Raw genomic sequence first — 21098 nt, 5'->3', positions numbered from 1 at the left:
AGAGTAAAAATGCATAAGGACTTCCTTAATATTTTCCGGGATTTTTGTTTTGTTTAAAGTTCACAAGTCCAACATGAACCCATATGTCTGACACCAATCCACAAAGTCCTCCTCCATCTCACAAAACAGACGCAATGATATCGACTACAGGAGGAAAGCCAAGGCAGTGAATGTGTAAGCATCTCAGCACTGGCAGGGGTCTCTTCCCTCTAATGGTTCCTGGCCAGTTCCCATTAAGATTTAAATATTAAGTGTTCCAGTAAGACCATCACAGTACCTGGAGCACACAGTGTCACATGATCACCAGCTAGACCACCCACCCCACCCCCCTGCCAGACAGAGTGCCAAAATGTGTAACTGCTGAGCTGTTTAAAAAGCAATTCCCAATCCATATACCTTATCTCACCAGCGATCGGAGCAGGATAACATCGGTTCTGACTGTTATGTCCTTGGGATACTAGAGTTTCACTCTGTGCAGCTGAGAAAATAATCAAGTAACACCCAGTTCTACCACAACACCGGGCACGGGGGACGTTCTTCCTAAGCCAGACCTTTACTGTCTGGCCTTCCGGTGCTTTCCAGTAGTGGAAAGGCTGGGCATCTGACTCAGCCATGGACGGAACACAGCGAGCGTCAAAGCAGGAGTGTCACTTAAAAGGAAACATCAACAATATCGCCTGAGCGCTAAAGGCCTCTGAACTTTCGGGAGTTTCTCAGCTATGTAGTCCTTAATGGCTACCAAGCGTCAAAAAAAAGCTATACCGTGTTGGTTAGATAGATAGATAGATAGATAGATAGATAGATAGATAGATAGATAGATAGATAAAGTGACTGCCTGGACATTGCTGACCTAAGGACAGTCTACATTACGTTGTCTACAACCAAACCCCAAGCCACAGCCCAGAGCGACCCTAGACACCAGAACAGCATCACACTACAGGGTCCCTAGGCTGACAATCTTTACACAGACTGCCTCTTACCCAGAGAGTGGCTTGTGGGTTAAAACCACCAACCTCTAGGTTAGCAGCCAAACACATCACCAGGGTTTCCTAGCTAGCCCAACTCTCTAAACCAAACTCACCACCATAGAGTCGATACCAACTCACAGTGCTCCTACAAGACAAGACCTTAACTCTGGTCTTTCTCCCACAGAGCAGCTGGTGATTTTGAACGGCTGACCTTGCGGCTAGCAGTCTAGCATGTAACCCAGGGCTCATCCGGTGTGACCCAAAATGTGGTCGGCCTGTGACCGGTTTGTTTCTGATCACGCAAAGAGGCAAGCTCGGAAACTGAGATCACACATTTAAAAACGTTTAGAGCAATCTGAAAGTAAACGATGCTGGTTGAATCTATTTTAAAATAATAATGATTATCATGTGGCTGTATCTTGTCACTTTTTTGTCAGATGTTTTCTTTTTACTGAATGTAACTCAAGAATCTTAACCCACAACAGATGACATGTTTAAGACTAGTTTTGTTCATCAAGGTGGAAGAAGCCCTGCTCTTGACCAAGGGGCAAGCTGCCTCAATTTACTGTTGGCCTCTCCATTTTACTGTTGACCTCTCCATTTTACTGTTGACCTCTCCATTTTACTATTGACCTCTCCATTTTAGAAGCAGGCAGGAGGGGAGAGGAAAGACAAGTGGAGACTGAGGCAGTCTAATTTTGGAAGGAGACTAAGAGAAAGTTTTGAATAGTTTTTTTTGGCACTTCATCCACATATCATAAAATTCAATAATATCAAGAAGAGTTGTACAATCGTTACAACAATCAATTTTAGAACATTTTGTCCTTCCTCGTAATCATTGATATTTTTGTAATTATTTTTTTAAATGTGGCAAAAATTTAAATTAAAAACACCAAACAAATCACATAAGAGCATGAGTAATGGATTATTTCCATTACATAGCTAAGTTAGAATGAACACTAATTTTTTTGATGTATCACTAAAAGGCCATACTTCTTAAATCTGACAGCTATAGATTATGAAACGTGTCGCAATTTAATAATAGTAACGATGGGTCCAACTTTCAGAAATTTAAAAACACTCATGTACATTTCTCATTTGGAACCATGATATACCAATCCAGCAAAATTCGCAAGTTTTCTTTGTACACACGCAAACAGGGAATGAAGTCAATGCCATTTTCCAACACTCCCAAAGCCGAGCTTGGGGTTTTGAAAGTTTCTCGGTAACAGGCTATTGATTTTATAGGTCAACGTGGCCTGGCTACTCTGACTACTTGTTTAGTGAAGCATTGGTCTAGGCTTGGCTGGAAAGCTATTTAGATGTGATTAATATTTTTACAATCAATTTACATCCAGTAAATGAGATTATCCTAGGTAAGGTGGATGGGCCTCACCAGAAAAAAACTGAAATTTCCCAAAGAAGAAGGTGTTCTGCCCGACTTTCCAGACTGCCGACCTGTCCCATGGATTTCAGACTTGCCAACCACCCCATCGATGAGCCAATTCTTTAAGTCACTATACGGATGTATATAAATATACACACCTACATATTCATACAGAAAATGATTCCAACTGATAGGTCTGGTGGCACAAAAGTTAATCACTTGGCTGCTAGTCCACACGTTGATGGGTCAAACTCATCCAGCGGCTCCATGGGAGAAAGGACATGGCAATCTACCCCCATTGGGGTTACAGCCTCGGACACGCTACAGAGCAGAGGTCTACTCTGTCCTATAGAGTTGGAACACACACACACACACACACACACACACACTCAACCAGGAGGATCCTTAGAAGCAAAGATGGCAAGACTTCGTCTCAGGTACTTTCCACAAGTGATCGAGAGACCAGACCCTAGAAAAGGGCGTTATACTTGGTAACGGAGGTCAGAGAGAGAGAGAGAGAGAAACCTTCAGGGGATGAACTGGCATAAGATGGCAACAGTGGCCTCAAATAAAAGGAAGAGTTCAAGGATGACACCGGACCAAACAGTTATCTTTCTGGTGCGCATCGAGCCCGTCGCTGTGAATCAGAACCTACTCCATCACACCAATCAACCATTACATCCTTATCCCACTAGGAAGCACTGACTAACACGAAGGGCTTGAGGGAAGGAAATTAAGAGACAGCTCTTGAAGATTTCACCAACTAGATGGGAAGACAGATGCTGCTTTGAGTTAAAAGAGCCATAATGTGAGAACAAAGCACCGTACGTTTCAGGTGACTCTCACTGGTTGGTTCTTCCATTACTTTCAGTCTCGAAACTCCTTTTCGTACACTGAGCAGTGGAGAAGCTTCTAAGAAGGGCTTTCCTCTGCCTTAGGCCTAAGGTTAAGGGCACCCGGCCATGAAGTAGCCTGTGAGCCCATCCTGCTCACAATTAATGAGCTGCCTGTGGGCCCACACAAGCTCTTCCGCCCTTAAGCCTCAGTACGTCCGTCTGCAACATGGGATCATAATACACACACACCACGCCCCCACCCCCCAGGGTTATGCAGAGGATCATTTTGTTGGGAAGGGAGTTCTGGATTTGGGCATGTTGTAGGCTGAAGAGGAGGAACCAATGTAAAGAGAGGAACCCCGTGCCAGGGCAAGTAGGAAGCTCCTAGAGAGAGGAGATCTCGAGGCAAAACTGGGAGGAGAGTGGGTTCGTCCCTCCCAAGGGCTCTTCTTTCAGATGACAACCGCGGCCATTGGAGAGGAATTGCTGAGCAGGCAGGAAGATGTTTTCCATGTGAAACAGGAGAAGGCTCTCTCCAGAGAAGGTGGCAACAGGGAGATGGGAACAGTGTGCAGGCCTCGTCCTGACTCCTGGGGCGTCCACGGCTCTCGGAGTAGAGCTGGGCTCCACAGTTTCCATGGAGGATTTTCAGAAGCAGAGAGCCAGGCCTTTCTTCTGAAACACAGACATGGCACACGGACATACGTGGGTGGGGCTGTGCATATGCATTTACATATGCTGACTCTATCCATGCACCCAGTGGGCACACCGTGAGGGAAACTTCTGAGCCATAAATAAGCAAACATCCTGAGGACATGAGTCTGAGCCTGGGGGCTGAGAACTATCACCTTGGAGGACATGAAGGTCAATGAGCACAAGAGTCTATCCCCCCCTTCCCCACAGAGTTGCAGATCTTATCTTGGTAAATAGTGATGGGGGTCTCAAAACTTGGGAACAGTCCTCTAATGTGTGGCTGTTGGTCTCTGCCCATGTCGAACCAAGAGCCACCAAAATTCAAGAGCTGTGGAAACGAACAGTCCCCAGCACTAATGGGCCACTTGGACATCAGCCTCCATGGCCATGCGGCCGGAAGAGCGAAAGGACGCCTTGCTACCAGCAACCACTCTGAAATAATCTCATTGGAGTGTTTTCAGCAGAGCAGGAGGAACACACGGAATGTACCGCAAATCAGTGAAAACAAACAGGCTTCCCGGTTGGACAGAGAGAGGCTGGTGTGACCCCTAGACAACAGCCCTTTCTTTGTCAGCCACCCTTCCGGGCTGGCACTGGCTCCGTTGTCAGCCAAACAATCAACAGGCCCAATAACACTCGGCAGGCGCGCACTGCTTAGAAGAACCGACCCTTTGGGGTGAAAGGGGCAGCCCTGACGCAGGGGCGAAGTCCAGAAGGCAGGAGGTGTGACACTGGGGAAACCGGAAGAAGCGGGAAGAGGAATGCCATGTGATGGGGCTGCAGTCGGCGACCAGCACAAAACGTGGACGCGCTACTGAGCGGAAAGCGGGCTCGCTCTGCACACCTTCACCCAGCTCGGGAAAAGTTAAAATACGCTCAAAGTAAGACTTACAAGGAGCGTGGCGGGTTTGAATGGCCAGCCTTTCCCCTAGTGGCTGAGCGCCCTAGCATTCATCCCACTCAGGGACGTGGCAGGGGACCGCAGCGAGCGGGAGGTCGGGGAGCTTTGAGCAGGACCTCCCAGCAAGGTCCAAGAGCAGGGGCAAAGGTGCCAATCGAGTGATGAGAAAATGTAACGAGGGACACAATTTCTGGGGAAAGCTGGCTCCGCGTGGCTGTGAAAACAGAGTAGTGGGTCAGAAGGGAAGGTGGCCAAGGGTCAGCCTGGGCAGTCCTTGTGTGCAGGATGATGCCAACTTCTGCCCAGGCGGTGGTGGTGGTTGTCAAAGAGGGTGAGTATAATCCATGTCACTGAACTCAACAAGGGCATGCTTTCCATTTGCCACTAAAGGGGGTGGGGTCAGTTTGACAGCTGTGTTGTTGATGGCTTCACCTGGAAGGTGCTGAGGCTGCCAGCTCTCAGGGGCCTTGGCCGGCAGGATGGCCAGTACTTCATGACCAGACACTGGCTGGCAGAGGATAGCACAGGGCCAGGGAGAGGACGTTCAGCCACAGCTGGCCGGGATGGAGCAGAGGGTCATGGTGGATGTTCAGGCAGCGTGGGATTTGAGTCAGGAGACCACACAGGCCTCTCCAGCTCCCAGGCCTGTGGGAGGCTGGTGGATGTAGAAGTGACAATGCTGAGCTGCCTGCCAAGAGGGTCGTGGGGGTGCTTGACTGCTGCACCACAGCCGTTCAAGAGCAGCATGCATGGAAGACAGACTTACAAAGCAGGTGGAAAGACACACTGACACAGATGTTACATCACAATCACTGTCCCATTCCTGTTGAATGCAGCCTCCAGCCCCATCTCCATGGGGAGGAGTCACCGAGGCACAAGAACAGCCGGGTCCCTTCCCTCTCGGGCCCACTCCACACCCATCCTGTGGCATTAACCCCAAGACCGCCCTTCCCATGTGTGGAGAGTTAGACCTGCAGCCAGAAATGAGACTGCCCCAACGCCTAGCTCTCTCTGGTCCGTGAACAATGGACAGCTAACAGCACGAGGCAAGCCTCTGATGGATCACGCTTCATGCACTTCCAGGAACACTGGCTCCCTAGTGCAGCTGTTGGCAGAGGGGTGCCAAAGAAAGGCTTCCAGCAGCCCACTCAAGGGCCAGTGTGTGGGGAAGAGTCAGGTGGTGCCCAGCACCTGCCAGCTGACTAGTTCCCTTGAGAAAACCACCTACCCCAGGAGAAGGAGAAACAACTTAGTCGGAGTAGAGGGGGCGGGGGGGAAATATCCAAACACTGCCATCGAATGGATGCTGGCTCATAGGGGCCCCATAGCACAGGGTAGAAGGGCCCCTGGGTTTCCTAGACTGCAGCTCGGCACAGGCAAAACACCTGCAGAGCAGCTGGTGGCCTGGCCTGCTGACTTTTTGTTAGCCGCCCCGTGATAACCCCCTACGCCGCCAGGGCGCCTAGGGGACAGGGGAACCAAAGAAGGTGCTTATTAGGTCCCTGCCTAGAGCCAGGCAACACATGAAGCCCTACCTGTACCACTGCGTTTGACACAAAGATACAAAAGGGGGTTTCCAGTAACTACCTTGCCCTTGAAAGAGCCCTGGTAGGGCAGTGAGTGAAGCACAGGTTAGTAACCACAAGGCTGGCATTTCGAAGCCACCAGCCACTCTGAGGGAGAAAGATGAGGCTGTCAGCGCCAGTAAAGATTGACAATCTCAGAAACCCTCAAGAGCAGCTCTCGGTTTGAAAGGGCTATTTGAGACACATTGATTTTTTTTTAATTTTGCATCTTACCCTGGCCCATTTTGTTTTAATGCAGAGGTAACACAGACCAAAAGGCATCCAAGAGGTATGCAGACAATAGCCAACAGATACTTGGCATTCAGAAACATCGAGGTGGAATGGCTCATTTATTTTTTGTATGGAAATACATTTATGGGAAAAGCTACAATCTTTTGGAGTTAAAATACTGAAATATGAGCTGATGAAATGATGTACTGTTGAGGACCATTGAATAAATCTGCTGCACAAGACCTTTTTTAAGTGTTGACAAGCAAGGATGTTGCTTTGAGGACTAAGGTGTGCCTGACGCAAACCATGGAGCAGGTATTTCAATTGTCTCATAGGCATGTGAAAATTGAACACTGAATAGGGAAGACTGAAGGAGAATCGATGTATTTGAATTGTGATGCTGGCCAAGAATATCGAAAGTACCGTGGACTGGCAAGAGAATACACAAATCTTGTCTCGCAAGAAGTACAGCCAGAATGCTCGTTAGAAGCAAGGATGGGGAGATTTCAGCTCATGTACTTTGGTCATGTTATCAGAAGAGATCAGTCCTGGAAACGAACGTCATGCTTGGTAGAGTAGAGGGGCAGCAAGAAAGAGGAAAACCTTTGACTAGATGGATTAGCACAGTGGCTGCAGACTCAAACATCGGAACAATTGTGACGGTGACACGGGACTGGGCCGTGTTTTGTTCTGTTGTGCACAGGGTCACTGGGTTGGAACCAACTTGATGACACCTCACAACGTACTAATCAATGACAGAGAGGAGGGGCGATTCTAGATCAAACAGGATTGGCCATTAAAGCTAAACGGTGGCTACAGAATAGCTCACGATACGATTTTCTTTCCACTGACGTTTCTGAAATTCCCCATAATCAAAGTTAATCACGAACAAATAGGCAACACTTACTGGTTTAAAAAATAAAACCTTTCTCTGTAACATAATTGCGTTAGTAATGATGATATTCATGCAACAAATTCAACACTCTGAAATGTTTTTTAACTAATTAAAATGCTTACTGATCCAAAGGCGGATGGGCAGTTCTGTGGCGAGAGACTCTATCCCTCACATTTTCTAAAGATGCAAGACCGCTGGCTGCATGGATGCACAGTCACACTTGAGAGGGTCCAGGAGCCCAAGCAGCATGTCACCGTGACACGGGAGTTCAGCACCTTCCCCTTTGATGGAGCCGAGGAAGTCTGAGTGCATCACACGCGTGATGGGCAATCGACTCCGTCATGCTTTGCTGCCCAGCTGAGGAGCCAAGCAACCGAAAGGCGCCAAGTGTCAGGCCCATCTCCTGAGTGCCCTCAATGTGACTGGAATGCCCACTGCAGACCACTGTCGGGATGGCAACAAACCATGACAGGACAATAGCTAATAGCTGCTCTACAATGTAATAAATGAATGGTGTTGCAGATGAGATTATCACCATCACTTATAACGAGGCTGATCGTGTGGGCTCATTGAGCACAGATGGGTTGGAAGGTGACTTTCAGAAATATGAGTCAACGAGATTCAACCACTACGTTCTACACCCACCCCTCTACCCACATGGAGGTTCTTCTGCCGTGGCCCAACTCAGGAGGCCATAGATTTAGCACTTTAGGAAGCACTGGCGTAAGCCAGGAGCTTTGGCACAGTCTGGTGACATTTTTTTGTTGTCATTACTGGGGAAGGATGTTCTGCTGACATCCAGGGAGTAAGGCCTGTGGCAGCTACATGATCTCCTGTCAACTCGAGCGAAGGGGTGGAGTCTAGCCCATCAATCAGGTCATCAATAATGTCTTTGTGTGCTCATGGCCTTCTCCTGAGGATTCTGGGAACTCCTGTCTTCCTCCCTGGAGGCAGGACACACCCCCTCTGCTTCATCTTCCTGCTGACAAGACACATGGAGTCACGCTGATCCCAGCCAGAGCCCTAGAGCTGGAAGAACCATGTGGAGACCCACGCCAGCACTGAGATGCTTCCATTGCCACTGGATCCACAAGGCTTTCCACTCACAGGCCTGTGATCTTCCTGTATTTGGCATCATTCCATGTATTTTGTGAGTCTGAAGAGGAATTTATAGGTTGGTATGGGGCATATGGGCTAATATCGGACTTATGGACTTGATCTGGATTGGGCGGGATGTTTTCTTAATATACTATTACTCTTTGATATGAAGCTCTCTCTTATACACATATGAATGTCCCTGGATTTGTTTCTCTCGACAACCAGGACTAAAACAAGACCGAAGATGCTGCTGGAAGACAGAAGACAGTACCCCCACACAGAAGCAAAGATCTTACTCCAAATAACAACGGGGAGTTCTGACATAAGCAAGCGAGGGATGAGGGAATATTGATAGAAGGTTAAAAACAAAACAAAAGAGAGATTACTTTTCTTATAAAAGTCCTTTACTTGTCTATTTTCTAACAATATATTTTAAGCCAGACCCGTCATTGACGCCACGTCCTCGGCTGTAGCTCCTACTTGGTCCACTGCTACACGAGGGATCAGACAACTTGAGAACACATAACTGCCAAGACAAATGTTTGCTTTTCCCCAACTGCCATGTTTACCCAAGATTCGCCTGTTCCCGGTGAACTGAAAACCAATCTGTTGCCGACACACTTGGAGCACGGCCAAGGGCAGTCTGGCACCCTCCCCTGTGGTGGAGCCTAGAAGGCCAATGCCTGAAAGCCACATAGCCACCACCTTCCACCCACTTGCGGAACCACATTCATATCAACAGGGCTATCCTCTTAGCATGTTCAACGGCAGTGGAGAATTTTGGGAAGGGACCAAGGGCAACCCAAAGGAAGGTGGAAAGGAAGGAATTCCCACCAAAGGAGTAATAGTGCTTTGATCTGAAGAAGGGTGAAAGCAATACAAGGCCATGCATCATCATCGCTCCATCAAGGGACGTTTTATGGCCAGGGGATTATTAGCTTGATCATTAACCCTGAAATATGACCCTCCACTGACCTCCACAGGGAGGAAAAATAGCTTTTCCTTTGAATGATGCTGTTTACCTTCACTTGTGTAGAGTGTTTGCATAATAAATAACTCCAGTAACTAGTTCAAAGGGGCCTAGCTTAGACCACCGCAGAATTTCTCTCAGCTGCCGCAGAGTTACCATTTTCCCTTTGCACCAAGGTAGTGCAATGGTTAAGCACATGTCTGCTGACCACAGGGTCACGTTCGGGACCTCTGCTGGAGAAAGACCTGGAGCCCCACTCCCATGCAGGTCATAGCAGGTGATTGCACCCTGTCCCATCGGTGGCTAGAAGCATGAACGGTCTTGGCCCCAACTCCTTCACCACAGAAAATTCAGCACAGCTTCAGTTCATCTGCCCACCAAAGACACCGATTTCTGACTGAAGACTGCACCATCCTGGAAGGTGCCGCTCTTCAAGAAAGCCCGGGCACCCCGAGTGCCCCGGAAGGCAACCCTCACGCCCAGACCATGGCAGGGAATAAACACCCGGGCTGGGGCTCCCCTTCATGTGCGAAGGCTCCCCATCACCAGGCTTCCAACAAGGATCAGTTGGCTAGAAACAGCCGTGCTACCTTTCTCTGCCTCAACAGTTCGGGCCTGGGTTAAAGCTGGCAACGTCGGGGCAGCCCTTTCAGAGCCAAACGCCGTTAGCGAACGAAGCCCTGGGCCTGGAGGCTCAGGACTGCCCCCTGGGGCCACCCAGGTCAACATCGGCCCACAACGACAACTACATCTTTCTTAGGGAAGTCGCAGCTGAGAGCTGAGAACAGCGGTTCTCAGCCTGTGGGTCTCGACCCCTTTGGGGGACAAACACCCCTTTCACAGGGGTCGCCCGATTCATAACAGTGGCAGAATGACAGTGATGAAATAGCAACGAAAATAATTCACCCCAACATGAGGAACTGTGTGAAAGGGTGGCGGCTTTAGGAAGGTTGAGAGCCACTGCTTCCTGAGACTAAGGAGGTAAGCATGAGCCAGCTCGCGCCTATTGTGCTGATTGCCTAGCCCACCTGGGTGCCCCCTCAGGACACTGCCCAGACCTGGGCTGCTACAGCCCCTGCTGTGTTGTATTCAACCAGGGCGGGGTCCCTTCGGTTGCACCTACTCAAGGCCACCGAATCCCACCGCCACCCAGGAAGCTGGCCGTCTCCACCGAGGGGAGCAGGCAATAAAGCATTTGTGGAGGTGAAAGGCAGGAGATGTCATTCATCTGGGCTATACGAATTCGCCCTGTGAGACAGCTCCCCGTCTTCGTGGTTGGCAGTTGGAAAGGGTCTGCCTGATAGAGGAGTGGCAATCAGAATAGTTTTAAGTTCATTCCAATTAACACAGGGCTGCATAAGGAATGTGAGGGGCCAACTGCTGCCCGAGAGAGCCCCTGAAGCAATCCAGAAGCACTTAATTATGAAGTGGTATGTTAATTGTTGTTCTTAAATATCCATTAGCAGAAATCCCCTGAAGGCCTCTGTTGGGCCTTAAATCTGTGTCACAGATCATATTTCTAAAAACCCTTTCAGACGATCATCTGTCTGGTGCAATTTATTATGTGTAGACTTCAAGGAAAACTGCTTGCTTCTACCCCTTCCCCCCCCCCCCACCCGTCGCTCCCTAAGTGACACGACTGTCCATTATTTCAAACCAATGACATTTTGCTGAACCTCGAGATTAGTGTAGACGCTTCTGAAAATGATATGCATGAACTTTATTCACCCCTGCAATCAGGAGAGGCCGCTTACAAAGGAGGCTTTGCGTCGCCGGAGAGTTAACTGGGGCATCACCAGCCTGAAGACCCTGGGCATTTAACACGCAGCCACAGCTCTGCTGAGATCGCTGCTACGAAATCCCTAAACGAGCAAACAGGTACAACTCCTTGCTGCCCCTCTCCTCCTGGGGCTAATTCCCAGGAGGCCATGGGCTATCAGAAGCATCTCTCATACATACATGTCACTGAAGGGAGCAGAGTAGTGTCTAACATAGCACGGGGAGTCTAATGTGCTCAGCGGGGAAAATACCCCCAGAGTGTAATCTGTAAGGATAGAAGGTATAATCCAGGAGGCTACTCTTGGCCCCACCTCTTACAATAGTCAAAGAGCATTCTTTGCCTTGTTTGGACCTTCCGAGCTGACACACTGACATGAGGCTTGCACTGGCGTAGGAAGAAACCCCCGGAGACGTGCCAGTCATTGAATCAGTGATGGTCCTTCCAGTTACCTGTGCTACCAGCGTCTCCAGCCAGCAAAGAACACCAGGCCCTCGGCCGCCTAACCATGCCTGGCCCATGGTTTTTATCAAGGCTACCAGGGTGAGGCCAATGTGGCCCAAAGTTCACCTAAAAGACCCTATGGGACAGAATAAAACTGCCCCTGTGGATTTCTGAGACTCTCACCCTTGATAAAAGTAGAAAGCCTCCTCTTTCTCCCAAGGAGTGCCTACTGGTTCTGAACTGCTGACCCTGTGGCTGGCAGCCCGGTGAGCAGCCCACTACACCACCTAGGCTCCTTGACAACATTAGGAGCTGTGAAATGATCCAAAGAGTCCAAGGCACACCACGAAGGATTGCGGTGATGGTTGTACAATGCTTCTTGATAGGGCTGAACTATGGCATTGTATAGTGTATGCATTACATATATGCTAATAAATCTGGCTTAAAACTTTAAGATTAATTAAAATTTCCCTTCGGGACGAACTTGTTGAATCAATGATTTGTAATTGGAGGCTTGGCACTGGGCCAGCCTCTGAGGCACGCACATAGGAGGAACGCCTGGCCTTCTCCGGTGGGCGGGCAGAGCCACGCACAGATGCCTGAACCAGACATAGTGCAGTCTTGGGGGAGTCCATTGAGTTCAGCTGGTGGGAAGGGCGTATGAAAAGGAGGGAACAGGGCCAGGGAGTGGGTGGGAACAGCCAGCACTGCCTGTGTCATTGCCATTTCCCATCATGCTCCTACTCTGCTGGAGCTCTAATGCGTTAGCGGGCTATGTCTGGAGCTGCTAACTGCAAGGTCAGCAGTCCGAACCCACCAGGTGCTCTGTAGGCGAAAGGGAGGCTGGCTGCTCTCACAAAGAAACTCACTGGGACAGTCCTCGTCCATCCTATAGGCTGGCTGGCTATCAGTCAGAATTAACCCCATGACAGTGAGTTGTTTGTTTGTTTTTAATCTTGATAGTCTGCTGTTATGGCCCTTGGAGTGCCATAGTAAAACATGGGGCTACTAGCCAAAAGATCGGTGGTTCAAAGCCACAGCCATCCGTGGGTAAAAGACGTGGCCGTGTGCAATAAGGTCATTCTGAGTCAGAGGTGGCTCAGTGCCAATAGGTCTGGTTTCTGTAACCATAATCAAAACCCACGTGAAAGACAAGGATCACAACCCACGGGTGCCAGGTGTCAGTTAAGGGTCTCGGTGATCTCTTGCGATAGTCATGTGGGATTCTAGCATTTTGAAATAAGAGCAAGACAAATGGAACCAGACAGACAAAATGGCTTGAAAGATATTTTTTTCTTTTAAGATTCTAAAGACACAGAGCTATGATAGAAACAGGTTGATCTGAAAACTGGGCTGATATCGACTAGTTTAAAAACAAATTCAAATTGTATAACTTGCTTAAGAGATACTGTCCCCAAGCCTTTCAGGCGTATTGATTATGTCCCAGGTATTGGCAAGTTGAAAAGGAGATCAATAAGGCACCATATTAGACTTCAAACATCGGTTGCTATCAAGTCACCATCGACCTCACAGCACCAGCGTGGAAACTGCTCCACAGCACTGTCAGTCGAGGCCTTTGCAGAAGTAGGTCATTAGCCCTTTCTTGGGCAGTACCTCCAGACCACAGCCTCTTTTTGGTAAAAGCAGGCTAACCCCTGGGCTTTAAATCCTTTCGTGAGCCACCGACCTTCCCCCACTTTTAGTGTGCACGGACACCTGATGGGGGTCGGTAAAACTGCAGGAATCTAATCAACCCTAACACCACCCCAATCAACCCTAATCAACCCTAACACCAGATTGTCCCATTAATGGTATAAAAATCTTTCTTACCTCAAGAAATATATATTTTTTTTCATTCACCATGCCTTCCATTATTGAAAATAAATTGTTGCCACAACCACCACCACCAAAAAAAAAAAAAAGCAGAAAGAAAATAAATTGATCTTGGAATGGTTTCAAAGATAACGGGTATCACCAAGGGCATAAAACTAAAACAGGTGGGCGCAGGGTGGTTGTGGGCATTTAACTGAGGCTCAGGGACAGCAGGCAGGATCCACACAAGGGAACGTTCTCAAGCTTCATTCCTATGATTGAGGACAGGAAAGGGGAAGAAAGTGGGGTGATGGTAGGGAACAGTGAGTACAGAGTGCCAGAGGGGCAGGAGCACACGTGTTCAGATCAGAAACACTGGGTCTAGGGCACTGGGAGTAGGGGGGTGGGGGGCTGGAGACTGACAGCGTCAGGGTAGCTTCTGTTACTGCAGAAAATAACACTGCTTTCGCAAGAACACAGACTTTGCATGTAAGCATTTCCCCTGACCCCATATAAAGTGCCTGCCTTTGCTAACGGAATGTCAGGGCCCTGCACACACGTTCTGCTCAGTAAGGCAGGAGGGTGGAGACTGGGGGTCACCAGAGTCTCTCAGAGACCAAACCAAACTCACTGCCATCAAGATGATTCTGATTCACATCTGCCCTCCCGGGAAGCCCCTGTGGGTTTCCAAGACTGTAACTCTTACAGTGGGTAGAAGGCCTCCTTGTTCTCCAGAGGAGAGGCCGGGGCCCAAGGCGTAACCACCCTGCCACCAGGCTCCTGCAGGAGTCCCTAAGGACTTTAAAAGGTAAACTCACCTGCAAAAGGGCCCCCTGGCTGGGGCCCTGAGAAAGGCATCCCCATCTTTTCACATAGGCCCTCCACAGGCTCTGGAGAAGGCTCTGTTAGGGAGCAGGCTTGGGGAGGTGTGGACACACCCACTCAGGAGGGGCCTAAGAGGGGTGTGTAACATTCCTTTGAAAACAGTCCTCCCAGTAATGTGTGTAATCAGACCAGAGATTAGACTGCAGAGCCATTTCCCATTTATTACAATATCACACTCCTGCCCAGGAAACTCCACCCTGGCTTTTGTTTGGGAGCCTTTTCCTTGATGAGGTGCAAGTCCTATGAGCCCTGCCACTCAACAATAACACCAGACGCTGGTGAGGTTGCAGACCTCTATGAGCAAAGCTGGTCTCTTCTCTGTTTTAAAAGGATTTCCCCCCACTCAACTCCAAATTCCTCTCCCTGGGGGCGAATGGAAGCAAGGAGCTTTGTTCAATGGAAAGGTAAATGTCTTTCTGAAAAGAGCCACAGATGCCCAGGAGGGCCCTCCCCAGGCTGTGGCCACAGCCCCACAAGGCTGCCTGTCTTAGACCACCACTGCCGTAGCTCCGAGAAGCCAGAGGGTAGAGGAGGCCTCCAGTCTGTCTCACCAGCCTTCCCATGGGCCCCCATTGTGGGGCCATCCTCACCTACCAGTTGGCAAGAACGGCTGAGCCGAGTGGTACGTTCTCGGACAGCGTCCACTGTGCAATGCAGTGGGACCCAAGTCCAAAGTGGGGCTGAAAAAGGGGTCAGGAATTATCGTCCAGATGGTTGGAAGATTTTAAACTCCCGAAGGATGAACATCTATGACCACCATCATCAGGAGTGACAGGGACATCTCTCTGGGAAGCATCTTGTAACAGAATTGGGCAAAAATTGGATAGCATATGTTATCAGTTAGCAATAACTTAACTAATGTGGAAAACAATATTTGTGGTCTTTCCAGCCCAAAGGGCAGCCTTGGGAGACGACGGGACATATCCTATGTCCCTACTTCACCAAAGTCACCCTGGCAAAAACAGATCTGTGGCACTAAGGTCTCTAACCCTTCCCTTGGCCAAGGACTAGCGTTAGCGTGCTCTGGCTCATATAGGTGAGCTCCTTTGCTTGGCAATGAGATCATCCCTAGTCAGCGTGACCCGTGCTCCGAGGGAGAACTCAGAGTGGAGGTGGGAAGGTCAGAATGTCACACAGTTGAGGAGCTGGGGCAGCCACAGATGGTGACAACAAACTGGTAGGTCATGGCAACCTCACCAGCTCATCTGTAACAAGACTGTAAAGAACGTCCCCAACTATGGACCTAGGATGAGGGGTCCAGGAGACCATCCAGGGTACCTCATTCTAGGCCTGGGTACCTGTACTTCTAGTCCAGGGACATCTCCAAAGATACACAAAACCTTCCCTCCTGGCCAAATTGGGCTGGATGGGTTTCTATCGCAACCAATGACCCTTGACTAAAGTAAGCACCCAATGTGTGTTAAGTGGAGCTCTGGGAATGCTGCAAAGTCAGTGGTTCAAACCCACCAGTTGCTCTTCAGGAAAAGGATGAGGCTGCGTGCTCCCGTAAAGACCGACCGGCTCACCAAACCTGACCAACGGTTACTGCCGTGGAGTAAGAGTTGTTGGTTAGGGGACACCGAGTTTAGGGTAATGGTGGTGGAATAATCTGGAAAAGGCTAGCAAGTATGGTTGCACAACACAAAGAGTATCATCAATGAACTATACACATAGAAGTTGTTGAACTGGAGAATGTTTTGCTGCACATATCTTTGCCACAATTTAAAAAATAGTTACACAAAGAACAAGTACAAAAGGAAGAAAATGTTCTAATGATTGTACAGCACTCCTTGATATGATTCAACTAGTGAATTGTATGTCGTGTGGATGGAGGGCCGGCAGGGCTGTGAAAGAAAAGACAGCCCGTCTCTGAAATCCTACAGAGGCTGGCTGCCAGTCGGAGCCCACTGGGCGTTTGTCATGAGGTGGGACACACGGCTGGCACACCCGGCTGCCCACGGAAAAGCTCCCAGTGCCTGTGAAGAAAGCCCTCCTCACCCACTTGTGAACACATGAAGCCTCGAGAACTTCGGGAAGCTCAGTCCTAGTCGGGCACCATGGGAGTCCCCGGGACAGGATGGCACCTGGCCTTCATGGGAGGTGGTGAGACCAGTCCCACTCAGAGCTAGTCCGCATCCCCCACCCCTTCACTGAGGAACTCCAGCACAGAGCGGCCTGGTTGCGGGAGAGGCTAATGGTGGGGAGGCTGAGTCCCACTCGCCGAGGGGCCATTCATTTGCCAGCGAGAGCCCCTCCGAGGAGCCAGGACTCGAACGTGGCCCTAGAGTCGGAAGGGTGCAGCTGAGCACTGGGAACAACACTGACCATCCCTCTGGAAACCACAGTCCCTGTGGGCTCAGCCCACCTCCACTGGCCTGGCTTACTTAGACTGCAGCCCACGCACAACTGGGAGAGGCTGTCCTGGCAGCGCACCCTCCACAATTTTTGGTGATCCTAGGAAAACACAGCACTGCCCCGAGGAGGCTCCCTTTAAGAACTCGCCCACAGGCCGAGGAGAAGGGAGTTGGAGAACTCAGGCCTCCGAGCGCCTGGGCATCGAGTGAAGGGCGGCCCGAAGCTACTGCTCAAGGCCAGAGCTATCTGTCTTCAACCGCAGGTTCTGTCGTGAAGGTGAGGCTTGCCGATTTATCTTGAAGGCAGTGTTTCCATCTCTCTACCCCTTCCCCAGAGATTCCATTGACGGATTCTCTTCTGTGGACACCGTATCCGAACCGCACTTTGGGCCTCTGTGCGGCACTCAAATCCTGTTCCTGATGTACATTCCAGAGTTTGGGGAACAAAAAGAGGTCTCCCGGAGTGAGCCTGGGGCTGTAAGGAGGACAGGATGAGGCTTTCTGCTCTTTAAAGGTCAGAAGGTACATTGTAGGGATAGAACTCATTCCTGGGAATAACTTTCCGGTCTTTCCCACAGTTTTCCATTCCCTTAAAACTTTTTCCTACTAAGCCCACGCTACCCAATGGCCCAATGGCCCAGTGTCCTTTGAGAACATCTAAGATTACCCAACCTTGCTGTCAGCAACTCAGTGGGTAACCACTATGTTACCAGGACACGTATTCACACATGCATGCATGCACGCATGTACTCACACACACAGACATACACATGGACACACACACAAACATGCTCTCACATACACACACTCACATATACACTCAGACACACATGGTCACAGGCGCTCCTGCGTGCACACACACACGCACACACACACAATTTAAGAAATGGAGGTGCCTTCAAGGTAGCAGAGCCTGCTAACAACGCTACAGAAAACGTTCACCTGTTGACATTACCGCCAGGAGTGAGCCAACCATGTGGATGGAATGGCTAGCGTCCTGCCCCATGACATCCTCCAGCCCATGCGTCATCCTCTTCCTCCTTTCTGTCTGGGGCTTGACTGTTCCCCCTCTAGTCCTCAAAGTCATTGCCAAGGAGTCAGTCGATGCCAACTCTTGGTGATCCCATAGGACAGGGCAGAACTGCCCCTGTGGTTTCTCAGATTGTTCCTCCTTTTTTTGTTTCTTTCATTAGCATATCAGGTTCTGATCCTGATTATTATTATTATTTTAATTAAAAGACCAGTATATCATGGGCACTTACAGCTCTTAGAACAATCCATACATCAATTTTATCAAGCATCTTTGTACATATGTTGCCATCATTATTTTCTAAATATTTACTTTCCATTGAGCCCTTGGTATTAGGTCCTCCTTTTTCCCTTCCCTGCACCCATGACCCCTTGATAAATTATAAATTGTTATTATTTTTCTACCTTACACTGACCGCTGTCTCCCCTCCCCCATGGCTTCTGCTGTTTTCCGAGATTGTAACACTTTACGGGGATAGAAAACCTCAGTCTTTCTCCTACAGTGTGGCTAGTGGTTTTGAACTCCTGACCTTGCAGTTAGTAGCCCAACTCTGGGCCAGTAGGGCATCGGGGCTCCTCTATGCCACTACATGTAGTGAGAATAGAAGCGAAAAAAACTCCTGACGGACTTTTAAAAAATACTTTAAAAACAGAATGAGAGAAGCCAAAACTAAACATAAGCAGGATGGCAAAACTGGCCAAGCATTAGAGCTCCAACTTTTTATGATCACAATTAGCCCTTCCATCACTGACAACGGAATCATACAACCCACCCTCCTCTTCCACCTTCTCGCCCACACCCACCAGTACAACAGAAGATACAGGCACTCCACCTGCAGGTCCCACCCGCTTGTTGGGTGGGAGTTAACACAGACTGTGGCTAGAAGAGCCTCATCAAGTAAATCACTGCAGCACACACACTCACACTTTCTAGACGAACAACAGATGTGCATATAAACAAATTACAAAATCCAGAGGAATGAATTATATCCAGTCACAAAAACTCCAAAGACAATAAAGTTCACCGACTGGTTTATTCCGTGGTTAAAGCGTTCGGCTGCTAAGCCAAAGGTCAGCTGTTTGAACCCCCAGTCCAACAGAGAGAGCTGAGGCCTTCTGGTTTTGTAAAGCCAAGAGCCTGGAAGTCTGACTCTTACAGGGTCATTCTATGCTTGGATCTGCCCTATGGCACGGGTTGTTGGGTTTTTAATATCGTGTAAACAGAGTTCAAAGACAAGCCACCGAGATTATATCCACAAAGAATTTTTGAAGAGGGGACCTGAAAACTTTGATGCATTACTTTGGAGTCGATAATCTTTCAATCTTGCATCACAAGTGTGATTTCCAATGTTGTTAGTGGCATGCATTTAATTTTTTTATTTTTAATAAGAGGCTCTGGAAAAGAATACTTCAATTAAGAATTTTCATACATGTTCACAAACTCCAAATTAGGAGAGCTTCAGGGAGGGGGGTTGCATAGGGGGGGTGTCTTACTCTTTTTCAGGAATAAAAAGAAAGGAATGTGAGGAACTATCTGACATATTTTCCTTGCGACCCTCTCTCGGTGCCTCTCCCACAGAAGCTGTGGAGGGAAACCCTGCACTCACAGGCTGTGCCTCTGGGCTTCAACAATCATCGGAATGCCCTTGCCGGTAAACAAACAAGACCCAACCCAGAGTAAGCCAAGACTCTCCAGGGAAGAGAGCTCACAGTGTCTACCCCACTGAAATGGCACGCTTTCTTCTGAAGTCAGAGGGGATTTACAAACTCCCAGACTCTGTACATAGCCCGTGCAGGGTAAACGATTTCCAAGAATTCACACAGCCCTGACAAATCCTTGAGCCTTCCCTACATCTAGCAAGCAAGCGACAGAAGTCATGCAAGAGTGGTGAATGTGGGATCTGGAGGCAACATTGGTCTGTGGTGTGATCATCTTGGTTTGGGACTAGAGTCTTCTGGCACAAGACTGGAGGTCTTCTAGGTGAATCACATTGTTTGGTGACGAAACTACCATCTGACTGTTGGGCACCCATCCTCCCCCCACTCAGCCAAGAGGTGGCCCCATTCTTTGAGAAAGCGTTCACTCTTGAGCCTCATAAAGTCATACTTTCTACTTGGCTATTTCAAATCGTAAGCGGTTCAAACCTTTCAATGTTCCTGCCCCGCCCCCTGGGGAACCAGGAGTCCCACTGCTTTCAATGTCTGACATTTCCTTAAAGGTTTCCATTGATCAAAGCCCACTGTCTTAATCTCCCCACACCAATAGCACGTTTAATGCCCATCTCTAACTCAGCCCCAGGTGAAAGGACATTTTAAAAACATATAAGCAGGGCTTAAAAGGCAATCCGAATTCTATGTCCAGTATCAACAGCTGGCCTGAGAAAGTCCCTCGTCCTCACCCTAGACCAAGGTCATCTCATCGACAGGGATTCTAGTTGTAATCCACATTGTCCGGCGTTTCCCAAAGCACGCCTGTGAGCACCAACTGTCCCCAACGTCCTCTCCCCCCCGGAGCGGTAGTGGCGCGAGGAGGGTCAGGGATCACTCTGACACCCAAGTGGCCCTTACACTGCAATCATTCCACAACCATCTGCTGCACTGGTTTATGTTAAGCCTCCACAGCGATCCTGAATAATGTTTAACCAAGTGCATCTCCCATGCTACCCAAAGAGTGAATTCGCAAACATTCTCCAGCAAGTTTGGTGAAAGAAAATAAGAGAACTGCAAGACTTTAATAGCATAACAAGCCCGAAAAAAACAACCACAAAACCAGATTAAGACACGTAGCACAGTAATAGCTTAGCACAAAAAATACACATGAGCGATTAAACAGAAACATCCTTTACACATGTCCCCCGACAAGTCTTTTAAAAAGCATTTTATAAATGAAGAAGTGTTTTACCACCTAAAGAGCGTGAAGCAGCATAAAGTACCAAGTAGGAGGGGCATGAAAGGAAAGCACGCATTCCCTTCCCTATTAAATTCATGTTTTTAACCAAATGTGGGTACACATAGATTGCTATGGGCATTTTCTAAAAGGTTTCAAGTGACACATACCAATGATTATTCTTAAGGAGGAAGCAGAGAAAGGTGGGAGGAGAGACATTTTTAAAGTACACTTTAAACACGTAAATATTGTGTGAATTTCCTTTAATATCAATGTATCAATTTTGTTGTTATTTTGACAATAAAATGAAATTGTAATTCTGTCAGAGATGCACTGAAACTACCATTGCTGGTGGCTTGTAGTTCA

General features: G+C 48.7%; 1 protein-coding gene across 6 annotated transcripts in view; it reads right to left on the bottom strand.

Moving 5' to 3' along the window:
* The window catches only part of TLN2 (talin 2), a 461380-nt gene that overhangs the window by 261687 nt on the left and 178595 nt on the right, over nucleotides 1–21098 (bottom strand). The window contains exon 1 of one of the 6 annotated variants that reach the window (XM_075532417.1): nucleotides 14396–14514. The exons of 4 other annotated variants lie outside the window; for them this stretch is intronic. The gene's annotated coding sequence lies outside the window, so the exon portion shown is untranslated. Of the gene's footprint in view, nucleotides 1–14395; nucleotides 14515–21098 lie in introns of those variants that run through there. One more of the 6 variants, XM_075532419.1, reaches the window with a different exon arrangement.

This window comes from Tenrec ecaudatus, chromosome 14 (genome assembly GCF_050624435.1).
Source record: "Tenrec ecaudatus isolate mTenEca1 chromosome 14, mTenEca1.hap1, whole genome shotgun sequence".
Lineage (NCBI taxonomy): Eukaryota > Metazoa > Chordata > Mammalia > Afrosoricida > Tenrecidae > Tenrec > Tenrec ecaudatus.
This window is presented reverse-complemented; position numbering and strand designations above follow the sequence as displayed.